The sequence below is a fragment of the Larus michahellis genome, chromosome 11 (genome assembly GCF_964199755.1).
Source record: "Larus michahellis chromosome 11, bLarMic1.1, whole genome shotgun sequence".
Lineage (NCBI taxonomy): Eukaryota > Metazoa > Chordata > Aves > Charadriiformes > Laridae > Larus > Larus michahellis.
In genome coordinates this window covers 20,083,296-20,098,992 of record NC_133906.1, presented here as the reverse complement: position 1 = coordinate 20,098,992, position 15,697 = coordinate 20,083,296, and the positions used below count along the sequence as shown (strand labels likewise).

The 15,697-nt window shown below is 43.2% G+C and overlaps 1 protein-coding gene across 16 annotated transcripts in view; it reads right to left on the bottom strand.

Annotated features, from left to right (window-relative positions):
- The window catches only part of SGCD (sarcoglycan delta), a 354,229-nt gene that overhangs the window by 225,205 nt on the left and 113,327 nt on the right, over nt 1–15,697 (bottom strand). The window contains exon 1 of one of the 16 annotated variants that reach the window (XM_074604507.1): nt 7,901–7,964. The exons of 14 other annotated variants lie outside the window; for them this stretch is intronic. The gene's annotated coding sequence lies outside the window, so the exon portion shown is untranslated. Of the gene's footprint in view, nt 1–3,651; nt 3,680–7,900; nt 7,965–15,697 lie in introns of those variants that run through there. One more of the 16 variants, XM_074604508.1, reaches the window with a different exon arrangement.

The window sequence follows — 15,697 nt, the reverse complement described above, 5'->3', positions numbered from 1 at the left end:
CAGTGTCTAACTGGATTTCCTCTTACTCTAACTTAAAATGGGAAGGTAACTAGAAAACAACCCCGTCACTCATCTTAGTATCACAGTTAAACTGCAAGCTTTAAAATGTGTCAATATATGCAACAGTGCAGAATAAATCACGTTAACTGGGGAAAAAACATTATTTTTTGACCCATTCCAAGATAAACTTCTACACGTGCAAAGTTAGTGCTCTGAGACCCTTCTGGGATATATTTTCTATATTCTGTAATTCAGGTACATTCCAGGATGAAGAATGCTATTTATTACTCGAAGGTTCAAATGCCTTTGGATCTCTTTACCACAGCTGATAGCACATAAGTGGATCCTATTACAGGATCAGGACGTGACAGCATAAGCTTTTTATAAACATACTGTACTTCTCTTTCTCTGTATCAAAGGTATTAGCTTGACCACTATTAACTTTAATCTCATGTGAACTCAGCACATTTGTATTTTACCACCCAAAACTGACTTCTCTGTGTCTCCTTCAGGCACGCTTTCACCTTCCTTTTGCCTTTTTTTTTTGTTTTTTAATAATTTATTTAGTTTATTTTATTTTGGTTCAGGGGCTCTCTCTTTTGAATACTTCAGATGAAATTTCCCAACTGGCCTCACTCTGCTCTCACTGGAATTGGTGGGATTTATTACTGGCTTGCATTAAGATTGGTCATAAGAAACAAGTGTCTTTGCTGCCCTAATCTGTCACCCTTCAGAGATACTCCGCTTTGTGTCACTGCCATTTCTAACCTGTTTTTTGTTGGAAAATGAATACGTAAATGCATATCTCCATCTACTGTTAAATGTCATTGCTAAGCAAACCTTTCGTCCTTTGCTAAAGTTGCTTATCTCTAAAGTTATTTATTTAACTCTGTAACTTTATTGTTTATCTCTGTGGAACATATTGGGATAAGCTGGTATACCAAATGTTAGAGAAAATACAAATATATTGGATTCTGTGGCACCTGGAGGACACACAGCTGTCAGTCAGTTGTCAACCCAGAATCTGAGCAGGCTTTTCCATTATAAATTCAGATTATTATTCTCAATGTTTTGATTTTAAAAGCCACACATCACGTCAAACTCTGATGCACTTCCTGGGAGTCTAAAATGTGATTCTCCTTTGATGCTTTAAGCCAAGTTTAATTATATTAGTAAAAACAACTGTTTCTAATCACTTTCCAAACTTTGAAAAGTTCTGTCAGATAAATTAGTGGTGTACGCTGTGCTGTCACCCTGAAGCCCCACTCGTTGCTGTAGTTTTACTCTGTTACAACCCAGGAGAAAGGTCAGAGTCGAACCAAGTCCACAAACGACACGCAGGCAGCCTCACTGGCTGCACGGATCTGTTACGTTAGCCTGAAAAGCGTCTCAAATTCACTGACGCTTGACAAACACCAACCTAACTCCTCAAATGTTGTTTTTGCTGTGTGGATTATATTTTTGAAGAAAAATAAACTCAACTGGAGCTAGAAACCAGCAAAAAAGCCTGGTAAAGCCCTAGAGCCTTTAACTGCTTTAATTTCAGCCACTGGTACAAAAAGGACGGAGCCAGCAGGACGCAGAAGAGAGCCCGCTGAGGTCTGGCAGAGCACCACGGAGGAGGCAAGGGTGAACGGATGCCTGCGGCAGCTTAGGAGAACCGTAAGGGCCGGGTGAGCGCACCGGAGAGCCAAGAAGCAGCAGCCAGAACAGACCTGGGGCTGCACGAGGATGCCAAAGTTTTCTAGGAGGAGTGTCAGGAGTTTGGAGAAAGTTGATGCAAGTTAAAAAGGACCATAAGGAAAGAGAAGCATGTACAAGCCCCAGAAGCTGGCGTTTTGCTACACAGCCACCACCACATTTGCAATTGCAAATCATGACTCCCTTAGTATCTTCTCCCCTTCCCAAGCACGCACGCTGCTCCAGTCTCTGCTTTCTGGACCAGACCATCCAGTCTTACATGTTAGCTACAGAAAACTGTCAATAACAAGCGCAAAGCAATGAGCAATCCAGTATTGACGCAGAAGGCATCCGTGCCACAGACTCCGCGCGAGAAAGATCTTGAGTTCACCCATGTCAACACCTCCTGCTGTCTGCTCTCAGAGAGAGAAGGTTAGACCGACTTTTCCATACAAGCCACCAAACTATATGAAATACTCTCATCCACCCATAAAATAAGGCAGTGCAATGCTGCTTCAGTCAGTAAAGGCTGGCTTCCTCGGCACGCTGTAAATCCTAACGAAGAGAGCAGAAATACAGCACCCGGCGGCTGCACGGCAGAGCCAGCCTGAACAGCGAGGATCGGAACTGTCTTCAGTCTCATTAGGTGCTCAGTAGTCTCAGAGCAACCCTTCGATTTGTGCTGAAAACCAAAGCAGCTAAAAGTAGACTATCAAATGTAAGGCAGTTTAGAATAACCTTGTTATGGAATTCGCTGGATTCTCTTCAGACACAGCTCAAGACTGCGGACTGCGTTTGAAGTCCATGATTAGCAGACCCCAGCCAGAAACATGTCACTAAGCCCAGGTAGAGCTTGGCACGAGATGAAAAGGCTCATTTATAGCCACCATCGGCAAAGAAACCACACAATACACCCGAACCCCATCTAAATCAAGACACGGCCAAAGTATAGTAATGAAATACGGATGAAAACTATTCATAACAGAGCATCATTTGAGACAGAAATTGGCCTTATCACTGATAAAAATTTTTGTCTTCTGCAGACACATATTGATGTATAGAGTCAGCAGTGCTTACAGGAGAACAGCCTGTGCCATCAGGTGGTTGCATCCCCAAACTCTCTTCCACCCCCAGTTCATCATGCCAGCAAGTAACGGTGTTCACTTAAATCTCTTCGGAAATACGATCCCATAGAAATCATGCATGAGAGCTTAGTGTGCTTTGCCTCTTTTTAAAGTCCTTCTGAAAGCCCAAAAAATAACATTGTCAAAACCGTACTGCAGTTCTGCATGTATTTAAGTCAATTAGCACAAATTCATCTCGAGGGTAAATTTTTTTCAGTCTGCTCACCCTTAAACAATCGGATACTGCAAAAAACCCCTACAGCTATCTATCTGCATAGCACTGCAAATGTTTTGAACACCACTAAAATAAAGTTCATTGACCTGAATTTATCTCTGTTGTAACTTCACTGACTCCAGTGGGCTTTTGCCAGTGATAAATTTGCCCACTGGGTTCCGGGACACAAAGCAACTACAAAATCACAGCTTATAGAAATGTCAATGAACAGGTTTGGATGTGGGCAAGCCTGTGCATCAAGAAACTCTTCTCATTACAAATCTACAAACCTTTGGCAGTTTGCAAAACGCCGCTCTTAGAAACATTTTGAGGAGCTATAAATAGACTGCTCAACTTAAGACAAATTTTACTCTGTGAAGGTTGCAAGGCTAGAAGTTTCTATGGCTCTGGGTTTTCAGTGGGGGCTTTCAGGACTTCTTTGACTTGAGACAGATTTTCAACTTCAAGTTTTCATGAGCATGTGAGTGTGACGTGTCTGTACGCACATCTTAGAGTCACTTCTGCGTTTTTTCTGTTTCTAATGAAAAGTAGAAAGAACGGTATGACACCATTCAAAGAAATTGAAAGGCCCTGTGAAATTCCCAATAAAATAAAAAAGGCCCAGGTTCATACAGCATGATGTCCCTGAAGCGTCTAAGTTTCAGGAGCCATATGGTTTCAGACACCTCTTAACCGTCTCTCACAAGCAACTTCAGAAATCTTGATGCAACCTCCTGAACTCTTGCGCCAACCTGAAGTTACAGCCGCATGCTCTGCTCTTCTGGAACAGCGACTGCATTTCACCAGCTCCGACCTGCATTCAGAGTAGAAAGAAACATATTCCTACTAACTCATCTGTTCATCCCAAGAAAGGCATGACTGCTCTGGTTGCTCACGAAGCTTGGAGAATGACGTAGGAAGATGGCACATACACATCACAAAAAATCATAGACTCATAGAACCATGGTTGGAAAGGACCTTTGAGATCATCGAGTCCAACGATACACACACAAAAAACCCCAAACCCCTACAGTCTCTGTCACTAGAGCATGCCCTGAAATATGAAGCAATGAGCAGAGAGGGGAGGGAAGAAGTAGGATCAAATTCTCAGCTGGTGTAAGTCACCCTGGAGTTCCTTAAGTTAATGACTACAGGGCAATTTCTACCTTTTCAGATCCTGTGCATTGTGTTTCGCAAGCAATCCAACAAAGATGTGACAACCACTACCCAGCAATAACCATTTTCCAGTGGCCATTACAATTACACACAGGCGATTTTCCCAGCACCAGAGATGGATGGGAAGCGTGCCTTCCCCCTTCTACTTCGCTGTGGAAGGACAACGAAAAGTAGTTAAAGTATATATTAATGGTTCTTCAAATAATATACTTGATTACATCTACTGCAGAATATTTTCCTTCATGTTTTTGTAATGAATCTGACCATGAAAAACAAATTTATGCCTACAGTTTGTATCATTATAAACTCAACTCATTTGATGTGGAAAACCTACAGTCTAATTGCTTGATTTAGATTTGGCTGGTTAAATGCGTACTGAAACATTACTCTTTTAATTACATTAATTTATAACTGAAAAGCTAAATTTACAAAGGCAATAACATTAATTATTTACTTGCCCATTAAAGCTGAATATTTATTATCAAGCTAATTGGCTACATAAGTCTGCCAAAAAATTAAAAACGAGTTTATGAACTGATTTATACAGGAATGATGCTGCTGTATCTCTCAGCAGGTTGTATGTGTTTAATGGATTGCTCTGATATACAATATATATTTCTTTCATTTATAGCCTGTTACATATAGGATTTTCAAAAGCTTTTCTTTTTTTTTTTCTTGATAAAGACGCCAGTTGTGGCTCAGAGCAAGCTCTTTTACTGTTCTGTACCCAAAATCCTTTACACAGTGAGATTGGCTTTTACTGGTCTGTAATAATTTATGAAGATCGCATCTCGCCTGCTCATTTAAATGCTCACTGAATGTAGGGCTACATTGGGTTAAATCAACCAAAAAGGGAAAAGCAGTAGTTCAAAATAGTCCAGCTCACAGCCAGAACAGCAGGGCTGTTGAGAAACAATACCCGGCAGTGAGGAGTCTCCATCCTCACTAGCATTTTAGCTTCATTTCCACGTGCAGGATAACTAATATATTCAATATTTATTTATGCATGCATCCTCAAAATAATACAATTAAGCTACTAATGCTTACAGAACAGTTTGAGCGTTGCCTTAATGTATGATGAAAGGCTAATTTTGATCGCTGTTGAGAAAGAAACTAATTCCGTTTGGCAATGTCTTTCGACTCCGGCACAAAGCGGGGACCTTCTCTTCCCGCTCATGTCCCTTCACGACGTGACTTTCCCCGGGGGTGCCTGGCTTGCTAAGGAGCTGCAGCAGCACGGCCATCAGCGCAAGGCACAACGGACTGCTCTCACCTTCGGTTTTGCTCGTACTTCTATGAAAGTCCTCTTTGGCTGAGGCTGACTAATAATCGGTCTGCAGAGCGCACAAGATAAACCGAATAAAAGAGTCAACCCCGAGACAGCGCCCACAGAAACAGTAATTAGTATGTGCAATATTTATTTTTGCGGGTGTCCTCAAAACAGGATGATTAAGTCTAAATTACGGTCTAAACTTCCAACCGTGGTGTAACTGTATCGCAAAGGAAGGACAGAAGCGTCCAAGAAGGAGACGCAGTAGGTCAGTGGATTCGGCATCTCATCTTACTTGAGAATCACAATTTAAAACTTTGCTGCCCTTAATTTTTTCTTGCAACTCTTCTGCTGCTGTCTGCAGCCCAGTGGTGTGGAACATGTGAACCTCTGTCTCGGGGAAGAATCATCTGGCTTAAACTACGAATATCTCACACTGCCTGAGAGGCTGGATTCAGGACATACATTTGGGTGTTTTTATTATAAAACTGATAAAGGGGAAAAAAACCCACAAAAAATCCCAAACCTTCTAACTGAAAATCTGGTGGGTTTTTGTCCATGCGTTAGCTCCCATCACAATAAAACAGACCTGAGCCAGGATCACAAGTCCATCCAGCATTTGCCTTTCCTAAAATTATGCAGGACCGATCCTTATGCCAACAGAGCAGACATGCTCGCATCTCTCCGTGCCCGTTTTCTCTGAACACAAAAGAAACGCAGCTCAGTATGACATGGCACTGCATGGGTACAAGACACGGAACTGGCAAGAGCCAGAAGAATTGTTTAACACCCAAATCCAACCTCTGATGTTGAAGATACACATTTTTCGACAGTCTAATCCAATGCCCCCGAAAGGGACAAAGGGTGGTATTTCAGTCGAGTATGTTAAATCAGGTTGAAATCGGAGCTATTCCGTATAGACACCCAGACAGGACGGGGGCTGCGTGGCAGGCTGCGACACGATGCAGGTGGAGGCTGCCTTACCCTTGGTTTTCACGCACAGATTTCCATGCGGCCACCCGCACGTAGTTTTTTCTCTTCATCCTCTTGCAAGACCACGTACTCTGCATCCTTTCTAATAACACCTGATCAAAAGGCTGCTCTCATCACTGCAAGACTCACCATTAATTTTTGGGTTTAAATCAGCATTGCAGAGTTTTTCCGCCTGCCTGTTGTACTCATGGCTACGTCAAACTTATTAGTCATGGAAGCAACCATATGCCTTGCTTGCTTTGCATTACCGTGTATCTAGGAGTTTGGTGCAACCCACTTCTCCGTGGGTTTTTACTGATAGTCCCAAAAGTCTGGAGAGCGATCTATGTGGCGCCATTCACTGAGATACAGTGACGCCACTTTGAGAGCTTTGCCTCAGAAAGGTTTGACTTGTCTCAATCACATCCGCAGCTTCTTCCTCCCAACGAAGCACAGCCCAAGGAGATCATAACAAGGAATCACTAAGCAGGGCAGAGGAGGACACTCTTCTACCTGTAACAATTTGTTACTTAAAAAATATATATATATAATTAGACCAAAAGTCAAAGTCTCAGAAATATTAATTATTCAGAAAGCCATTACGAGTCAAAGTCAATACAAAACTCATTTGTGTAATGCTTCACTGAAATTTCAAAGGTTTTGAAAACTTTATTAAGTATAATGTAAGATATATTTCTTAGAAAAAAGAATGTTTCAAACTAAAACCCAAGTCTTCTGTTTAAAACAAACAAACCACTATGGAAAAAAATGATTTTAACAAAATCCCGAAGTCTTGTGCTGTTTTGGTTTCGGCCCAGCGTTTGCTGAACCCGGCCTCTCCCTCACTATTATTAAGGTATTAATGGTTTGGCACCGACCGGTGCCAACGCATCAGACTGCAAAATCCTGATCGGGTCTGGCATGAAGCAGGAAACCTCCCAGACAAAGACCTGGGACGAGGCAGTGCCGGTACCCAAGGATAATACCGCGTGACAACCAGCAGGAGAGAGGACGGCAGACAGAAGATAATTGTCAAGCATGTAGTATTTTTAGCAACAATCAACCAAAATGCCTTAGACATCAATTTCAAGCCACTTAATCCTCTTAATGATACACTATGGCATTTGTTTATGATCAGGGTTTCACTTTGTTTTCTGTAGAAGATTCCCCTCAGACTCTGGCATTCGATGTGCTTTGTAAATAGCTCTGTGAAGACACTGAGTATTAGGTTAGAGTTTAGTTATCACAGTGCTAAATTATTCCAGCTGGGTCATTATTAATTCTCCTAATTTTACTATCATTCACTACCATTACAACAATGCAGCACCCTATGGATACATTTATTACAGAGCATAAATCCAGTGCTCACATAAGATGCTAGAATGCCTACTCTGCAGTCGTTATGCAAAAGCCTGAGGAATATTTAAAAAGCATTATCTTTAAGACAACTTTTTAAAGGCTTACCTCTAGATTCCCATCCTCCGCCCACCTATTACATTTTCGTATGATGCTGGATAAGCTTTCTGTATGTGATACTCCACTGCAGTACAGGCTATTGCCCGAGGCAAAACTCTTTCATAGCAAATACACTGGGGAGAGGGCTGGTGGAGAGAGAGCAAAGCAGAAGAGTATACTGCTGTACACAGCAATTTCCATTAAGAGGAAGCATTTATAAAAACAGATATTTAAAAATATCTTAAATGCATATTCCCCTCCCCCTTCAAAGAATTTATGCTACTGCATATATCTTTTTCTAACACAAGCATACGTCTGATTGGGTCTCGATTCTGAAAAGCAATTCATTCAGGGGAGAGCTTTTAGCACCTGCTTAAAACTCCTCACAGAGAAAGTTGTGCAGCTGCATCAGTGTCTTCCTAAGTCGGGACCGTAACTGGATTTACGAGTGCGTAAATCCCTCCACATCATGCATTTGTGCATACAGATTTTGAAATTTTGGTTCAGTTATCACAGCAACTCTCTACCCGTCTGGACACCTTTGAGCAGGTCATAACTCTGCTTTAAGCAGCTGCTCTGCAAGTCCCACACGTCTCAGTACGGTTCCCTCCAGCTGCCCCAGGTCACCTCCCTTCTTCAGTAAAGTTGCCACACTTTGTGACTACCGTGGATCACAAACTAACACCAGTACTGCTAGTGCTGGTTTTGTTGCTTCCCTCTAGGATTGCTTGAATCCTCCATGAACACCGTGTCACAGCAGCTTCTGTTGGCTGCCCATCGGTTTGGGGGGGCCACAGTGACATCCCCTGAGCCACCAAGAAGCAATGGTCCCCGAACAGCAAAATTCCGTATTTTGCATGTGTGCAATTGGTTTTTCTTTTTAATGACTGGTGCTCATCCACACTTGGGAAATGTACTTTCTGGTCGATCATCCAAGCAACTACTGAAAATCATTAAGGCGGATCCTTCTCAAACTCCATGGCCAATTTGTCCAAGGACATTTCAGTTAAATATTAATAAACTCCTCTTAAAGATTTTGTTAAAGTCAGGTCTGTAGCCATTCGTAGTTACTGGCCAGTGAATTCCTTACTACCTGGGAGTGTGCACCCCTGCTAAAAACATCTACCGATTCACTAGTCAAAAAGCTGGAAAGCTACAAGTTTGAGCTCACCTTTCTCTCAAATACGGGAACATGGCTCTTAAGTGAGCATCGGACTCCTGGTGAAGACTAAGTGCTTCTGCTTTCCTCTCTTTTGGATTAGTCACCCAGTCCGAGAAGGAAATTAGATTAGTTTGGGCTTAATAAAGCATGCTAGATATTATTTGCTGCTCACAGATTTGCGCAAATTCAATAATTTGCTCTGTATCTTTCTGGGTATTTACAAACCTCCGTTTCCCTTGTACCGTCCTCTGTGCTGACAGGTACTATGTTTGCCTTCCTCTGGACCTACTGACAATTGCCCTATCCTCCGTGAGCTTCTGAGAGTCGTCGTAAATAATTCGGTGGGTACATTTCAGAAGGCCATGCTGACCCAAATATATCACGCTTATCTAAATACTCCTTATCTTGCTCTTGCCTTTGCTCATAACCTCTTGTTACAGAGAACACTGTTACAGATCTGACACAATTATTAACCTTTCTGTGAAGAGCAGTGCAAAATAATGGCATTTGGTATTTTTGTCTTCTATGTCTAGTCCATTTATTTGCTTCCCTTTCTTACTGACGGACTTTTGCCTTCCTCTTACGGCCAGTGGTTTTGTAATTCATAACCCTTTATAGCTGTAACTGACTTCACCTCTTGGTCCTTCTGGTTTTAGCCTACGTGGCTGCACAACTGGTGTCCTTCTTAGCCGTACGTCTTTTGCTTGCCAGGTTTGTACCATTTTACATCAGTGAAAAGCTCCTGGTGTAGCCATGCTAGTTCCTCATGACATTTTTTTAGGAAGACTGATACTAGGTTTAGAGGCACTGGCTTCAGAAGGGGCTTGGCTACAAGTTTTGGATGCAGAGGAGCTCTGGAAGCCACAATATGCCTCCCGCGTGTACTGCTCCAGCACAGAAGACGTACCCTGCTATGCCAACATCTGCCTTCCCACCAAGCGATGCACAGCTGGAGTGAACAGCACAGGGGGAAGGGCTGGACAAAAACCCTCTGAGTTTTTCACTCCTTACCCCTCCTCTCCATACGCAGTGATTAGAAGGGACGCAGCAAATATCCACATTTCCAGGCGATTACTCACTGTGTGAATAACCAGACGATAGGATGGAGGTCTCTTAGAGCCCATGTCGTCTACAACCTACCCACACACGTTGCTAAAGATTAAACTCTGCAGCTACACCAGCCTTCGCAAACTCTAGGCTGAATCTCAAGAAGCAGTATGAGTTTGGTAGAAGCTTGCCAGCTTCCTTAGTCTTAGTTAAATGCCTTTTCTCAAATCATCACTGCCATCTACTTCACAAAAGATTTTCAAATTCAACAAAAACAGTCTAAAAATAACTGCTTTCTCTTCTTGGACTGTAGTCACTTAACAGGGCCAAGAACTAGCGATTTATTTCATGTTCAGCTAAACTGATTGAAATGCTTTAAGTTGCATTGATTAGCAAAGCTTTGGCTTTAAATCTCGAATGGAATTCTGGGGAAACACATAGAGATCATTTAATAAAAGAAATTTAAGAAGCAGACTATGCAGATGTAAAAAAATACGTAGATGCATTAGTGCAATACGACTGGGTAAAAGGTGTGAATATGCCCCATTTTTACATATTCTTCAAGCAATGTATTAAAGAAACGGATCATAAACTGGCAGAACTAAATATCTTCTAGATCATCCTTGGATTTCAGTGGCCAATCTACCCCTGCCCTACCCTTGATGTAGCCAGATACGTCGCGCAAAGCACGGTACCCAACAGGCATCGAGAATCTTGAATTCCCCCCTGTAAAGGGCTACAGCCGAAGGACGCAGAGCCGGGCCCCTCACCTGGAGGAGCTCACAGGGGCTGGTGTGGTCCTGGCAGTGGGAAACGGGTACACACAGGGGAAAGAACTAATAAGAGTCCTCGTTTCTTTGCTGTGCTACTCCCCCAAAATTACCTAGTCTTTGTACAGTAGAACCCCCAAAACCTCAGCTTTACGGCACTACTTTAATGAACAAGTTTGCACAAAGGTATCTTCAATATGAAAGTGTGGAGTTTTCCCCTCTCCCAATATTTTGCATCCCAGCTTATGTTCCAAACAAGCTCAAAAGCTCAAACCCTTTTTTAAACTCATTACCCTCTGCCCAACGCCAGCCTGCTCAGACACTTCAAAAAGAAGCTGTATGACATGCCCCACACTTCTGCTCATCCACACATCCGTGTCCTAAGCTGTCTTCCTAAACCCCACCGATCAGCATGTTATTTTCCTCACTAAGAGCAAGACCCTTGTAAAAATGTCCCACAAACAATTCCAATCAAAATGCCACCTGCCCTCCACCTACCCCGTCTTCACAGTTGCTCTCTGGAACATTCTGGCGGCATTGTTTTTTTCTTCAATACCTTTTGGGTTTTGTACACCTTGGTCATGACCCCTCTTTAATCTCTTCTATTCTAATGAATATTAACATAATTTTCGTAACCTCTCCTCCTAGTTTATAACCCCTGAGGCCCTTTATCATCCTTGTTAAGACTGTATCCATAATTAGGGTGTCTAAAAGGATCAAAAGGAACGAACAAGAAAGTGCCTACTTAATACAAATTGTTACATGAATAACCAGCATCTCTGCCCCCAGACTCACCCTTCCCATCCCACCCCAAGGGCTTGGTGTTGGAGGGCAAGGCGGCCGCTGATTTCTGCTCATCGGGCGGTTGAGCCGGGACAGCCTTTGAAGCTGCAGGGTGCCGCACTCCTCCCCAGGTGCGCGCTGCAATATTCATCTTTCTGGCATTTGTGCTAACTCATTACAGCCACGCAGACAGACGCACGCATTTATATTCTCCGCAGATAACTGAAAGTTCACCCCTGCCCATGTTATGTATCAGACAAACTGCCCTCCATCTCCCCAGACCCAGGCACACGTACAGGTTCCTATATATACACAATGGTGGCAGACTGTTCCCTGCACGTATACACATGTAGGCACGCATGCACACGGACGTAGGGACACGCTTAATACTGCTGTTATCAAGGAAAGAGAACACCGGCCATAAGCACTGTTAATACGGTATTGCAGATGAAGATAACACGCCGAGCGGCCTTCAGCACTCGCTGCGGCTGGCATTCGTTAGCCACATAGATCCTTGAGTCCTTCCACTGATAAGCAGTGTAGAAGCCTCCAAGGGATGAACGTAAAGTCACAAAAAAGGCCCAGGGCATGGAAGATAAACACCTTGCCGGGGATATCGCTGTGTCTTTATGGATTATGTTACATGATATTTAGAATTTGGAATCTGCCATAGCAGACACATGCTCTGGTCAGGCCAGAAACCTGAATAGGCAGGAGCAAAACCAGATGCTTCAGGGAAGGGTCTGAGAAACCCTTGCAAACACTCGTAGAACAACTAAACCATCTGGACTATTTTCTTCCTGATCTTGATTAACCAGAGAGTTGGCAGATAACCCGAAAAGGAAGAATTTCTCAACCTCTCTCCAGCATCTCCCTTTCAGTCCTTACCATTGTACGTTGAATGGTCTTGCTGCTGTGAGATGACGTCCAACCCTTTGGACTTCAGCTCTTGACCATTTGTCCTTGGTGGCACCTTGTCGCAATTTGTCCCCCGGCCTCAGCAGCTCAACAGCTCCTCCCACACCCACAAAATATGAAATCACAAGCTTGTGACCAATCTGCTGTTCTTGTAAGAAGTTCCTTACAAAATTTGCTCAGAGTAGTGAATCACTTCCAATCTGTTTTGCATAGGCAAATTTAAGGTATTTCATTATGGAAATGTATGCCAAAACATCTTCCCACAGAGCTTCATACTGCCATGGGATGACGCAGTTACCCAGGGTCGAGGCTGCGGTCCGTTTTACAGAACACGAGGCTGTTTGTAGCGGGGGGAGGGATCTATGCATGTGTTAGAGGTGAAAATGCATTTATTTGTCCTTGGCATGCTTTGTAACTACATCTCTGCTACTCAACAGGTACAGCGCCAGTAGTAACAACCTCCAGAAGGAAACTGTAATAAACAAACTGTAGCCCACACCAAACTTACGACTCCATTTTTCTTTGCCATTATTATCTATCAGAAAACGGTTACTATGAAGCATTATCTGCATATTTTATCATGCGTACATTTATGCCACAGGAGCAAATCACCAGCTGAAAATAGCTTTGTACTCCTCCAAGAAATCTCACTGCCTTTACAAGATCTTAAGTCGGTAGTTCTTTATCAGCATCTTATTTATCTAGGCAATTCCCGCGCTGCTGAGCTTCATCCTTACTGAGGGTGGGCAACATACGCTGCTGTTTAACACTTTGTCTTTGCAAAGAAAATGCAACTCCAGCTTTGAAGAGTGAGGACACTTGACTAGGTTAGTGCTGTAGGATGCAATGAACATTTACAGCACCGCTAATTAGTGCCAAAATTATCAACCCATCAGCATAAACCAGGCCAAGCCTGCAGCTTCCTTCCTCACAGGCAGACCTTCAGTCTCCTTCAGTCTCCAAGCAGCACCGGGTACGCAGAGAAGATAAACCAGAAACCACGTGTCCTCAAGCCTTTGACACCCAACTCTGGCTTTTTCTTTCCTCAAGAAGTTCGCCGTCACCAAGCTACTCATCAGGCTGTTTTCTGCAGCTCTGAGCGCTCTCTCCAAGCGACATGGCAAGGAAGACAAGAAGCCCCAGGAATCAGAGGCATCTTAGGGCGTGCAGGTCACAACTTCCCTCTTCCAAAGCAGCATGCCTGAAGACCCATCTTGTGCCGCAGTCCTCACAGCTCCTAACTCAGCGCCACGGAGGCAGAGCCCAGCAGCCCTGGTATAGCAACCAAAGAGCTGTGATTTTCTAGGCTGTCTCTGGTAGGACACGGGCTCCCAGGGCTTCCGATCTCTGCTTGAGCCCTCCATCAACTGGGTGACTGGGGCCTGGAGCTGCAGGGCAAGGGCAAACACAGCTCCACAAGGACTCTCCAACTTGGTTTCAGCTACACTTCGAAACCTTAACAAGATGTTTCCATTATGTCTGTTTTCTGGTTCTTTTCTTTTGATTTTTAAACAGATTTTCCACTCCTCTCAGAAAAGGAACAACTTTCTCTTCCACTCCCACCAACAAACTGGAAATTTCTACTTTAAATCAACTCCTTGCGGAGAAGTTTGATTAGCTGCCACATAGCTACTTCTCATTACAATACTCTGGACAAGATTTTCATACTGTCAGGAGCTTAAAATAACAAAGAACTTCATGTTCCTTCCCTGGATACATGTTTGTATGCTAGCATAAGAGTTCTGCCGGTTCTTCTTTCTTTCTACTCTCCTCCTGTAGACACAAGCTGCAGCAGCTTATACCTACTCCACATCTACTATCTGGGCAACAGCAGTCAGTGATAAAGCTCAGACAGGAGAGGACTATTACGCAGCTAGAGCACATCCACCGCTTTTTGGCCTGTAAACACAGCAAACAATTTCATAATCTCTCCTCTAGTTCCCGAGCCACAAAGAATAGGAAAAAAAAAACAGCTCACAGAGTTCCTAGCTGAAACAAGGTAATAACATATCCAGTAATGATCAACACATGCTCTAATTCTTGCCTTTAGGACGGAACTGGTTAGGTAGAGTCTGCATACCGGCGTAACTGCACAATTACAATTGCCTAACCACGAAGATCTACGGATATTATTAAAAGTTCAGTTGATAGAAGCAAATTGCAAAGTACAGGCTTGTGAATGCAAAGCCATCATGAAAAAGGTAAGAGCTTCTTTTAGACTTGGCTGCTGGTTAAAAAAAGGAAAAAAAAAAATATATCTTATTTCCTCTTACTGGCGATGGTGCTGGCTTGACAGCCCTGAAGAGCGATCTATTTATTCAAAGTAATGCTGGCAGCAATGGTACACATTTCTTCCAATGTGCCCAACCCTGTATCTATTTTCAGTTCCATCAGTAAGCTAAAGGTTAAAGCTATTTATTTAAACCCACACCCACATGTCATTTAAATTGACCCAAATTATTGTCTGAGTTGTAACCTCTCTGTGTTAAAGTCCCCTCAGGGGCTGCTTCTTCATTTCAGGCTCAGAAAATTCCTCCCTCGCAGGATAAAAGCCGGGTAAGGAGCATCTCCAAATAGAAGTGGAGAAGGAAAGCGGGTAGGAGGAGTTCATCCTCAAAGAATGCCTCTTGGTGTTGTGGATACTGCAGAAAACTTCAGTTTTATTAGACAGATATCTGGAGAGGTTAGCTCCAGCCAAAATACATGTTGGTGATAAAAGGTCTCATTGGCATTCCTGTTTTAAGGATTCCTTTAAAAAAAAAAAAAGGCAAAACAAACAAACAAAAAAATCCCCCCACTACACTTTTCCTGCCTTTGTGGCTGCAGCTAGAAGGAAAACCACCAAAACACCCCCAAAATGGAAAAGAAAGGGTGGTCCCATGCAATCAGCCCGCTAAAGAAATAATCCTTTGCAAGCAGACCTCTCTGCCAGAGGACCCGGAGGACTGAAGAGGAACAGGAGCCTCTTGCAGTCACGCACCAGTTAACATGAGCAAAGTGCCATCCCAGGAGTGAAATTACTCTCTAGGCTGATAAAAGGCAGAGGGAAAGCAGCATCTGGCCTACAATATTTAGCCTTTTCTACACAGTTTAATGCTGTGTGAAGCATGGTAAAAGCAAAGCTTC